Here is a 13,466-nt window from a genome sequence, read left to right as displayed (position 1 = left end):
AGAAATAGTGCTTCACTTAATTTTTCGTACTGACATGTTTTCATTGTTTTTCTCTGCTCTGGTAGAGCACAACTTTTCAATTCCTTCCCTCTGTTTTTTCCAGTCTGCCACTGTAACATGTCCAACACCATAATCTGAAGCCACATTTTCAAGAATTTCCCCTTTGTCCAGTCTCTTTAATGCACTCAATTTGCGTTCTATAGAAACAGTCACTTTCTTCCATTTACTCGCCATACTCACAGAGGATATGAAAACTATAACATCCGCACCCAACCAATACTACAATGACTGAAGACTCACTGACCTGTCCTTGAGAAAAACCCACTCCTACCGCTAGCGTTCAGACCAGTGTTTGTCCCATGGTCGCACCCTCCACAGCGGGTGTGCCTGAATTTAGTCTCCACCAAAAGTTGAAATTAAGTCTAACAGTCGGATAACACGGAATGTCGGATAAGCGAAGGTCGGATGAGCGAGACTCTACTGTACTACTACACTATAATACTACTTGGACGTATTCTATTTTTATCCTACAACACCATAACAGATAAAAACTAGTGTTAATTACTGAATACCAAAAGGAATACACAAAAATTACACAGTTCTATACTGCAGTTAAGCCTCTCCTAATTACAACAGTAGAATTTTAGTAAGAGAGTTTCTACAGATACCTCTACTATACTACACAAAAATTTTAAAATAATAAAATAAGCACACTAATTTCTAATAAGATATTACTCGTATACTACTGTACAACAGCAGAATTTTATTAAGAGAGTTTCTACAGATACCTCTACTGTACTACACAAAAAGTTTACAATAATTTTAAACTACGTTCAGACACATCCTAATTACAATACAATACAGGTACCGTATGTCACAACTAAGAACAAACAGAAATTGAAATTGCAAGTTTGAAATTTGCACGAACTACTGTACTCAACGATTACCAACAAAGCTAAATGCTTAGACAGATTATTATTAGTACTATACCCTAATAGATACACACACAAAGATACACACGAATATAGCAGGTAAGATACTGTACTATCTAAATATATCGTATCTGCACAACAATTCTAAACAGAAATGTGGTTATATGAATTTTACCGCTGGTGGATTTCTATTATTTTCCCTACTATATGGGACGGAGAATATAAGTGTCCTTAAATGCCAAAAAATAAGAGGTTGTCTACAATAATTTCTGTCGAAACTACGTCGGGGGCTTGAACTGCAATATTATTACAATAGGCCCTAGGTAACTTTTAATCGATGTATAATACACGTACTATCAATCAAACTAATAAATTTTCTCAATCAGGTGTATGCAAAGTACAATGCAATAGCTGTAAAATTACATATGCAGGCCAGACAGGGCATATACATGGAACATGTTATAATTCTCATATTTTGGTCTGTATTGAAATGTACAGTTAAGTCAAATAAATGTCAATCCTTCAAGATACAATCATTTTTCTGCCATGGCACAACACATGACAGACTTAAAACATAATTTTACATCAATTGACCAAGGTTTAAGCATATTGAAAGTGGATAAGAAAGGTACCATGCTCAACATATTGGAGAACTGTTACATTTCTTCAGAACAGTACTTTAACTATAATATCGATGAAATCAATGAAAAACATAATATTCTGTTTGATATAATCATTCCTATATACGCAAAGTATAAACAGGAAAAAGACACGTTAAGTCCACCAATCAGTTCATCCCTACCTACCTGCCCCTCCTCACACATCCCACCTCCAACCCCTGCTGTCATAAGCTATTCTCCTGCTCTCTCTTAACAGTCAGTTTGGGGTTGGTGTCCGTGCCAAGTACACATAATCGACGAGGAACAAAGGGGTGAGTCTCATATAGCTGTATATTAATCTCGATCTTCTAGCTTCCCTTCTTTTCTCAATAATTCACTTCAGATATTTTCTTTTCAGATATTCACTTCAAGCCAAATTAAAAAATAGATCACTACATCTAATGAAAAGGAACACTTACTCAAGTTATGAATGTCCCCTTCAAGCTACATGTAAACCATTACTCATGTTACTATTCATCAAGACATAATTTATAAATCAAATGGCTCATCGGTACAGATAAGGGATACCAACTCCCAGATCGACTCAAGAACACTTGGTTACTATAAGGACAATGACATGGTTCAACAACAACCGCAGCAGTTTTGATGTGTCATTTTGGTTTTAATTTTACATGTGTAGTCAGACTTGTTCAGTGTTTTAGACTTAGATTTTAAATTAAGACGTACCAAATTGTATTCTTTATTATTGGCTGTACGTAAACATATGTTTCCAATTAGATCATGGCTGAAGATGAATAATGTATGTAGGGTCGAAACTAGTACCAATTATATAGGACACAATATTAAGCTAATGGTATTGAATGGGTATACCTTTCTCTACCCCTTGATATATGTACCATAGTTATTAATCTAAAATGAAGGATATACAAATATCTACAAGACACAAATATACACAATAAAAACTGTACAATGCTATATACTACATATTTACATAAACAATGACATAAACAAAGGAAAATACACTTAAAGACAAGAAAGTAACAGGAAAGAACAAGAAGGAAAATTAAGTTATATGAGATATACCATGACAGAAGGAAGGCTACGATACGAAGATATCTAGGTTCTGGTTGATAGATAAGGTATTAAACATTGCTGGAATACATACAGAAAAGGACCTTTGGGTGAGGGAAAGTAAGGAGTATGGTACTATGGGAAGGGACGTGGAGGGGGATTAAGAAAAGTAATTCTGGAGACCTAAATAAATCATTGTAATATGGCGCTGAGAGCTAGACGTGTGTAAGTGTGCTCCGCAACTCACCTGCCTAAATCGCAAGACAGCTAGCAAGTCGTAATCGCGAGTGAGTGTAATTCGAAAGTTTAGGATACCATCTCATCGTGTGTGCAACTATGACCCTCAAAGAAGTGAAGGAAAGAATTACAGGCTTCGAAAAGCAAATGGCTCAATTCCAAGCCTGCCTGGAGGAAGCCATGTCTGCTCCCACCGGCAGTGCTACCAACCGCAGCGATGTTCTGACTGTGCTTCAAGCGGACTTCCGAACTTTTAGAAATTCCATCTGCGCTGAACTCTCTGTTCTGAAAGACAATGTCGTAGATATCGAGAAACGCCTGGAAATTCAGGAGGCTCGGAGTGACGAAGCGGAACAGTACAGTAGGCGTAATTGTCTCCTTCTGCATGGAGTGAGTGAGACGCCTAATGAGGACATCTATGGAAAGGTCATTGAAACTTTCCGTAATAACCTGAAAATCGAACTGTCCATGGACTCCATCGATCGCTGTCATCGACTGGGACGCCAGCGTAGATCGACTGCGGACGTAGTGACCGAGGGTAATCGTCCTATTGTAATAAAATTCCTCCGCTACCACCAGCGGGATCAAGTTTGGCGCTCTAAGCGACAGCTGAAAGGCTCCAAACTACTTATAACCGAATCCCTCACTAGGCTGAGAAAGGACATCTTGAATAAGGCACGAGACACTTTTGGACTGCGCAACACATACAGCCAAGACGGAAGGATAATCATTCATGTATCCGGCAAGAAATTCCAAGTGAACTCACTCGCGGAATTACAATCACTAATCAGGCAATATGGTGAAAGCAACATATGAACAATGTGCATTCTGTGTAGTTTATTTATTTTTAATTTAGTGCATAGTTGTGAATATATATATGTGTGTGTGTGTGTGTGTGTGTGTGTGTGTGTGTGTGTGTGTGTGTGTGTGTGTGTGTGTGTGTGTGTGTGTGTGTGTGTGTGTGTGTGTGTGTGTGTGTGTGTGTGTGTGTGTGTGTGTGTGTGTGTGTGTGTGTGTGTGTGTGTGTGTGTGTGTGTGTGTGTGTGTGTGTGTGTGTGTGTGTGTGTGTGTGTGTGTGTGTGTGTGTGTGTGTGTGTGTGTGTGTGTGTGTGTGTGTGTGTGTGTGTGTGTGTGTGTGTGTGTGTGTGTGTGTGTGTGTGTGTGTGTGTGTGTGTGTGTGTGTGTGTGTGTGTGTGTGAGAATCAGCTGGCCACTGTATGTACGAGGAAATTAAGGTAAGCCGCATGTTTTACATTCCGTTAGCATGCTTGAGTTGAGAAGTGCTATTGAAAGTCCCCCTCCTTGCTCCCTCCCTCACCCCTCAGCATTCCACTGCAGGACAGACCCCCAACACTCTCCCTCCACAGCCCTTTCACCGGAACATATGTCTGGAAGGACACGACCTGCCTCTGACCGTTCCTCAACACTTTCTACTTCCTATTCTACCCATACCATTTTAGAGAAGGAACTGATGTCATTTAATCGCACCCTGTTGTGTGCGTATGTCAACAGCCAATCCATCGTTGCTCACCTCGACGAACTGAAGATGATATTTGAAGACAGTCCTATTCATATCGTTGCTGTAAGCGAGAGTTGGCTCCGTAGTTCGATTCCCGCAAGCATGGTTGACATATCGGGCTATGATATTCACAGACATGATCGGACGAACAGACGAGGTGGTGGGGTCGCCCTATATTGTAAATCAATGCTCAAGAGCAAAGTTGTTCACACGTCTACTCCTGCTGTAAAAACGGCTCCTGAATATGTATTTGTAGAGGTGCTTGTCAATTCTGTAAAAGTACTTGTAGGTGTAGTATATAGGCCTCCTGACGCAGTGCGAGATTTCCGTAACTTAGAAGACAGCTTACTGAGACTGCTACCATCATACGAGCACGTGATACTTTTTGGAGACTTTAACACCAATTTATTAACTCTGAACAACGACGCCTCACGACTACAAAATATTTTTAAATCCTGTGGCATGACTATATTACCCCTTAAACCCACCCACCACGTCCATACTTCCACTATTTCCGCTGATACATTCATAGACCTAGTAATAACAAATAACCCTCAAAAAATCCTTCACCACGGTCAAGTATCTGTTCCTGACATATCTAAACATGACCTCATATACTTAGCATACTCTCTTCGCGTGCCGAAGTACCGACCGAAATATGTAACGTTTAGAGACTTTAAAAGGATGAATTTAATACAACTGAGACAAGATGCACAACTCTGCCCCTGGTATGACATAATGATGAAGAGTGACATTGACGAGAAAGTGGAAATATTTAATTCCCTTTTACATGAATTGTGCAACAAACATGCACCAAAGCGTTCTGTGAGAGTAACACGTCCACCCTGCCCTTGGCTGACTGCTGATGTTAAGACTATGATGAAAGAACGAGACGCACTACACCGACGCTATAAGCAGACTCAACTAGCTGACGTACATGAGCAGTACCGTGTTCTTCGAAACCGAATTAAGCTTGTAATTCGTAATAAGAAATTTAATTATTTCCAGCATTTAAACAAAAACATTAACACTGGTTCCACATGGTGACAACTTCGGTCACTGGGTATTGGCAAACCACTTGCGAAGCATACTGACCCCAAGGTGTCCCTTGATGAGTTAAATACATATTTCTCCATGGAACGTCTCACTCCAGACACAACGACTGTACAAAACACCATTGACAATATATTAAGGCAACAATCTCCAGCCCGTCCTGTATTTGAATTTGATACCGTTACAGAACATGAAGTAAGAAGGGAAGTTAATTCAATAAAATCTCACGCAACAGGAGCTGATGAAATTCCCATTTCATTTGTGACTTACATAATCGACATAATACTGCCCATTTTTACGCATTTACTTAATACCTGTCTTACTTCAGGCAAAATCCCAATTAAATGGAAAGATGCACTCATTGTCCCTGTCCCAAAAATCTCTCCTGCAATCAATACATCTGACTACCGACCTGTCTGCATCCTCACAGCACTTTCTAAGGTTCTGGAGAAGATAATGCATAAACAAATTGTTAAATACTTGGAAAAACATTCTGTACTTGATCCCTTACAGTCTGGTTTTAAGAAAGGACACAGTACTGCAACTACACTAATCAAAATCACGGATGACATTAGACGGGCTATGGACAAACGAAAACTGACTATACTTATCCTTCTAGACTTTAGCAGTGCGTTTGACACTGTAAATATAGATATATTGTTAGCTAAGTTACAAAAACTTCACATGGCTCATTCTGCTATTCAGCTCTTGGGCTCATACCTCAAAAACAGACGACAGCGAGTTGTATCAAACATGAAGACTACAGAATGGAGGACTAGGCTATCTGGCGTTCCCCAAGGGTCTATTCTTGGACCTCTGTTATTCTTAATCTATATTAATGACATTTCTTCTCATCTGAACGACTGCAACTATCATCTTTATGCCGACGATCTTCAGATATACTCACACTTTAAGGTCCCCGACATTGACAAAGCAATCCACCATATGAACTCGACTTTAAATTCAATTAGCTCGTATGCTAAAGAGAACTGCCTATTAATTAACCCGAAGAAAACGCAAGCAATCATTATAGGACAATCTAGACTTTTAAATACGCTAAACATCATACAACAACCTAACCTCATGCTCTGTGGAGAAGCTATACCTTTTCAGAAGTCTGTAAAAAACCTAGGCGTTGTCATGAATGACACATTAAACTGGAATGACCATATAACAAGTGTCTGCAGAAAAGTATATGCATCTCTTCACCCCCTTAAAATGAAACAATCCATTCTTCCACACAGCATGAAAATAAAATTTATTCAAACCCTCATTTTCCCATTAATTTATTACTGTGATGTCGTATTAACCGATGCAACTGCAGAACAAACTATGAAACTTCAAAGGGCAATGAACTCTTGCATACGATTTATATTTTCTTTGAACTTTAGAACACATATTTCCCCTTATTATGAGAAGCTATCCTGGCTGAAAATTGATCAACTAAGGAATTTACATACTGCAACACTAATTTTTCGACTTCTGAACGAATCTACACCTGAATACCTATCCTCACATTTTAACTTCCTCTCATCTTTCCATGGACATAATACCAGATCGACTTCTACCCTTATGATACCGGTTAATCATTCATCTCTATTCAGTCACTCTTTCCAAGTGTCTGGGGCAAGGCTATGGAACACACTACCTGTCAGTATACGTAATAGCACTTCAACAGGCTCATTTAAACGGTCTTGTCGAGATTTCCTCTTAAATACGTGACCAGCTTGTATGAATGTTAGTGTGTATGATTGCAAGCGTGATTTAGAACTATTGTTAGGTGATGTAGATGTAGATAGGCTAGATAATATTAATCATTAAAAATAACAATTATAATCTGTTATAATATTACTCCATAAATTTAGGTAGCTCCTAGGGTCTGCTAATGTTATTTTACCAAAGTATGTGATTATGTACTGTACGTAGTGGTTAAGTGTAAGAGAGGGCCGTGAGCCCTAACTTTGCCACATACAAAGGCATAAAATAAATAAATAAATAATATAGCAGCTTTAAATCGGCTACTTTCCTCTGAGCAGAAAGAGTTTTGAGTTTTAGTTTCCCAAGCACTTGGTTAGTGCTTAAGTTGCAACAGGCAGGGATCCTGGCTCTTCAAGTTAAATTGTAAGGGTAAAAGCATCACTGTCAATTAGTACTCTTGAAACTTAATTCACTTTACATTCTGGTAATGGAAAGAAACAAACATGTGCAAATCTAGTATATATAGAAACATAAAAATATTCAAAGAAATACAAAATAGGACAAATACAACAGCATATCAGTGTGGGAGGAAGGAGAAATAGCAAGAAAACACAAAAGGACATCTTCATACACTGCAGTCTTCAAGTAGATTGGCACTCTCCTCATCAATCCCAGTTCTTCTACTTCCATTCCTTCTCAGCCCCCTACAAACTCGTGGGTACAAAACTCCATAAGAACCTTTAACTTATAAGAGAAACCTCAGTTGGTGAACCCTATCGTATACATATGTGATAACAAATAAGCTGGAAATTCTGGATGAAATTAGTAAAACATGTTTGTTTAATACAGATTTCATATTTCAGATTTCAATCTAGGGTGCACCATGAAAAGCTTAAGTTTGTCTGAAACAATGCAGGGACTTTTGAAGATCATACAATAATAAATTTTGTAATAAGAAAACTTTCCACTTAAATTAGTTTTATTTGTTAGAAATAAGTTATAATCAGAGAGTAGTTTCACAAACTTAATATGTAAATAAGAAACTAAATCTTCTAAAATTCTGTTTCAGTCAAGGTGGAAATGGAAAACGTTACCATGAAGCCTGATTTGGTGCCTAGCTGGATATGTGTTGAAATTCTTCATTTCCAAAATGTTTCTTCAGTGTGTGAACTAAGGACCTCAGATGAAGTCTTAGCATTCAATCCACAGTGAAAAACTTATTTTTGAAGAGCAATGTTGGTGGAGAATTTAAATGTTTTTCCAAGTTGAAGTTGTTCCGTTGTTTAGGAAATGAACTGATCTCAGCAAACTTGCATAAGCAAATATTTAATATGTTGCTTGATAGTGCATAAATAATGAACTACTAATGATGTGATTAATTTTATTTTTAATGATAAGCATACAACAGAGAACAAGTCTCCAATTGAAGTACATTTTACAAATTTGAAATATAACAGTACATATACTAATTGTATTCATGATAATGAAATATAGGTTAACACATAGAAATGAACATTATGATGACAAAGATGATGACAACTCAATGTAATAATCACTACTAACTTTACTCGTTAATTGATCACATTTTAAACTTTTGTTAGTGCCTAAATCATGAGCCTGAGCTAATGGATAAAATTTTGCTTGTTGCAGCCAAACTTTAGTTTCATACTGTTCATGGCCATGCTATTATACTTATTGTATATTCTGTGAAGTGGTGAGTTATTGCAACTGGCTCTTTTCACATTTTCATCGTAGAATTAAGCAAAACTTGTGTTTTGAATTTTAATAATGAAAGAAAATATGTATTATCAAGGACATTATGTAGAAATTTGTACATAAATATCATAATGTATATTTGAAATGGTATCTGTGAGCAGACACTCATTGCTTACATTCAAAGTAAATTCACCATATTTTCTCTTGTAACAAAATTTTGGGAAGCATTTCTGTATTCTTTCTATTATTTTGATACCTTTATGGTTCCATAGGTGTAGTTAAACACTCATCATCATGACCCTTTACATGCATTTTTTTATTTCTTACAGTCGTCATACCATTCATTTGCAAGATAGACTTTTTATTGTCATTGTTATGTAGTGGAGAAGGAATACAAGAATAGTATTGTTTACATGGTTACAAATACATCCGGTGTCGACTATTCTCCACTGCTAAGCCAGCATTCATATCATAAGGTCACATTATAATATATGAAGTCATGCAACCCATCTAATTTATAAATAGCGAAAAGTGTATATATTATACCAGGAAATGCCTGTACTTCATTAATTAACTTGATTGAGCATGAGAGTTCGCAGGGTGTGTATAACACATTACTGGAGCGGGTACAGAGAGAGAGGTTTAGTTCAATGGTTTTATGCCTTTTAAAAGAACTCAGTTTATTCAGTATATCACCTTTACAAGTGAGATTGATCTGGGGTGTTGTCTTCCTCGTTGATCGGCAGGCACCACATTCCCATTACGGTAGCTCCACACCATAGAACCATGTTCCCACAATGGCAGCTTTAAACCATTGAACTAAATTCCCATGACGGCATCGCTAAACCATGGAACCACGTTCCTACGATGGCAACTCTACACCATGGAACCACGTTCCAATGGTAGTGGCTCTTGACGGTCTACATGTTCTGGATGATCTCGATGTGGGGTTCACCTCACTTGTTAATTGCTTTGCATGAGTGTCCACACTTAGAAAGTTCCCCGGATTCCACCAGAATCAGTGTATTCAGAATCACTCGAATATGGTTTGCACTTGCATAAAGAAAGTAACTAACTTTCACTAATAACATGAACATCAGACTGAATTCAGTCCGAATGTCAATTGGAATTGAACACGTGATTGGTAGTTACGAAGATGATGTAGAAACTGAATTAGAACCAAACTCATGGTGGCTTCCCACTAAGTAAGAAAATAAACTACATTTGAATGTTCTCTAAAATCAAACTTGTGATGACTTGCCACAACAAAGAAGATTGAATTAATTGAGAGAGTTAAATTAAAGAGTTTATTTGTAAAAATGATGATGATGATGATGATGATGATGATGATGCTTGTTGTTTTAAGGGGCCTAACATCGAAGGCCCTTGTAAAAATGAACACTACTAGTTAACACTTGTGAGTTGAATGGAAGAGTTTATTCGTGGAAACGATCACTGTTAGTCAACACTAAAATGCAAGTCTAATCTCACATGAAATTGTTTTATGATACAGTTTAACACACGTTGGAACTTGGATTGAGTGTCCAAATAACTAAGGATCACTGCTTTGAGATTGACAGTCTATTATTTCACTTTCTGTATTATCCATTCCTTACAATCACAAGTATCTACTTGTCAAATGGAAAAGTTTATTCCACTAAAGTTTGCACTTCATAAATGAAATCAAAGTTATTTCTTATGAAAAGGTTCAAGGTTATTGCCTAAGCAAAATGAAATAGAGTTTGAGTTAAGTTAATTCAGAGAGAAATTGTTAACGTTCGTACACACAATGGTTTGAAATACAAGTTAAACTCACCAAGAAAACTTCTAAGTGAAGAATTCAAAGTCCAGTTTGCACTAGTGAAATTCTTAAGTTCCTGGCAGATATAAAATTTCCACTTTCCACTTGTGGAATTCAAGTCATAGCGAAGTATAACTTCATCCTAAGACCAATTGTAGTCACGCCGTTCACTGGTAAGTCTGCTAGGTAGAGCTCGCGATGGTGAATAAGCTAACTAATGTTCTGGCTATCGCCTTTATATACTGCTCAGCATGATACGTCATCCAATATCAATTTACATAACATCGAATAACTTCTGTTCCCACAAAGGGATTTCGATGAGATTATGAAATTGTGCACACAGTGATGTTATTCATGTGCTGGTGTCTCAATTAACTCAGGATTTTGTCAAAATCAGCAAGGAATCAGGTGATATGCCATGACGTTGCCTGTCCTTGGCAGCTAGCAGAGAGGTTTGTGTCATGCGCTCCACATCATTGCGATGAAGCGGGTTGCCTAATCGCACCCTAAAATACTTCGTAAATTTAAACAGTACGTGCTGTTCGTTTTCCTGGTACAATATAGTTGAGAAACACTCGCACACCTTTGAATATACAGTACCATACATAGGCCTGTTACTTAAAAATGAAATATATGTAAAATAGTATTCCTCAAAAATGTGGTTATTCAGAAATTTGTTCAATGAGGAATGCATTGGTTAATTACAAGTAGTTCAAGCAATCAAATGTCCAAAAATTAAATGTCATTGGAATGTTCTATTTTAAATATGCTCACATTATTTCATGTTTCATTAAAAGAAGTTTCTCATGATGAAAGCATTGCCTAGGTAATCGAAGAAGCTTTACATTCAACAGTGTCGAGATGGGTCGATACTAGTTTTTGTCGATACTCGTTACCAATATATGTTCTTTGTCTCAATTCATTCTTGAAATAAAATAGTAAATACAAATTTCTATATGCAATATTATTTATTTAAAGGCATTTTTTAAGTTAACACTTCCATATCTGTATAAATGTACATTAAATTTAAAATATATTGTGGTATGTAGCTCTAATTAGTAGTTAGTTATGCATCTTTCCACAAACCAAATGTATTCAACACTATTTTTTTTAAATAAAAAATGAATGATAAAACAGTAACTTAATTATGTCATAAGCCTCTGTTAAAAAATACAAGCATTCTCACTCTGTCGGTGTCAGTCCTGGGGTGGATAACAGATCTTCTTTCAGGTACGTGGTGATTTCATCTTTAGCCTATTCCTGTCCCATTGTCACAATAAGGCTTATCTGTGTCGGTCGTCGCCATAAGACCTATCTGTGTCGGTGCGACGTAAAGCCCCTAGCAAAAAAAAAAAAAAATATATCTGTGTCGGTGCAACGTAAAGCAACTTGTAAAAAAAAAAAAAGAACGGCACCACATACCAGGCAATTTTGCTGGCTCTGCAGAATGGGACATCTGAAATTAAAAGTGTTAAGTAATTTTACTATATTATGTTTAGAGATTATTCAAGTGTAACATATAATTTTTCCAAAGATTTGAATACACAGCATATTAACCCTTTCCGGCCCTTAGCGCCCGAAAGCGCCCGACTGTTCATTTAGCCTTCCGGTCCTTAGCGCCCGAAAGCGCCCGGCTGCATTATCTGCATTCGTCTGCGATCTGTGCGATAGTTTTTTATTTTTCTCATCAGTGAAGTGTGTATAACGCATTTATGAACACGCAGTGCAATCTACAAGTCTTAGGGAATAAAGGAAGAGAGATAATCTGTCTTGACGTTGCCTAAACAACGGTCTTGAACTTCCGCGAGCGCGGGTCAGCTGTTTCGTCCGTAAACATGGCGGGATTGAATATCACGTATATTGAAACTGAGCTGAATATGGGCGAAAAAAGTGACACAGAATCCTTGAGTAGGGGAGCAGGTGAATTTTTAATGAGCGAATAATGTATCAATGAAGATTATTTTATTGATAACAGTGATATGAATGAAAACTAATATCGATAAATCGGACCTGATGGCGATGCCACGGCAATTCACGTAACACAAATATTACGTTTCGTTGCTCCGAATGATTAAATGGATGATGTTCAACCTGCGCACAATTCGGAAAGAGTATTAGGGGAAAAAGATTGTTTTTACGTATGTTAGGAGGAGAAAAACTATTCAGTGACATAGCCTATTGCGCATATAACAATGCAGCCTTCAAACAGTCGCATTCCGGTAAGATAAAAACAGAATAGGAAGACCCTTGCCAAGATGAAATAAAATCTTATATACATGGGCATCATTCCACTTCCAAAATCACGTGGTTATTGGTTTTGAGGGATTCAGACAACATGGGAATGTGACAAATACAGACTGTCTCTATGTCGAGTATCACGAGGAGTGGGGGGGGGAACATATTATGACTCAATAAACAGAGAAATGGATGTGATGGTATATTTTCTAATGTTATTGAAAATTTGAATTCATTGTGACCAATAGTTTTTACTGTATTTAACTTTTTCTGAAACAATACGGTCTGTTTCAGTTTTTGCTAAATAATCTGTTGAAACCTGGGGATAAGCAGAGTGAAAATGCGGGCGGGAAAGGGTTAAAGTGGAGTTACAAGCTTACCTCTTCAGTTGTAGATTCAGGACCCTCCTGATGATCACCAGGTTGGAGGAGTTTGTCTGTAGCAGCAGTGTGAGAATTCAAATTGCAAAAAGCTTGTCTTTTTAAGCCGGGAGGTCCAACAGCGATATCATGGAAACATATTTCATTCACTTCCGTGTCTTTGTACTGCATATTAGTTGCATTCAGCATTGACTTTTACTGTCA

At 37.4% G+C, this 13,466-nt stretch overlaps 1 protein-coding gene across 4 annotated transcripts in view; it reads left to right on the top strand.

Annotated features, from left to right (window-relative positions):
• The window catches only part of Ctns (Cystinosin), a 636,400-nt gene extending 624,619 nt beyond the window's left edge, over nt 1-11,781 (top strand). For all 4 annotated transcript variants that reach the window (XR_010859250.2, XR_010859248.2, XR_010859246.2 and 1 more), the window contains exon 14: nt 8,200-11,781. The gene's annotated coding sequence lies outside the window, so the exon portion shown is untranslated. The remainder of the gene's footprint in view (nt 1-8,199) is intronic.
• Nucleotides 11,782-13,466: the final 1,685 nt, after the last annotated feature.

The sequence above is a fragment of the Anabrus simplex genome, chromosome 2 (assembly GCF_040414725.1).
Source record: "Anabrus simplex isolate iqAnaSimp1 chromosome 2, ASM4041472v1, whole genome shotgun sequence".
In the NCBI taxonomy this organism is placed as follows: Eukaryota; Metazoa; Arthropoda; class Insecta; order Orthoptera; family Tettigoniidae; genus Anabrus; species Anabrus simplex.
The sequence above is the reverse complement of the archived record's forward strand: the minus strand, read 5'-3'. Positions and strand labels throughout refer to the sequence as shown.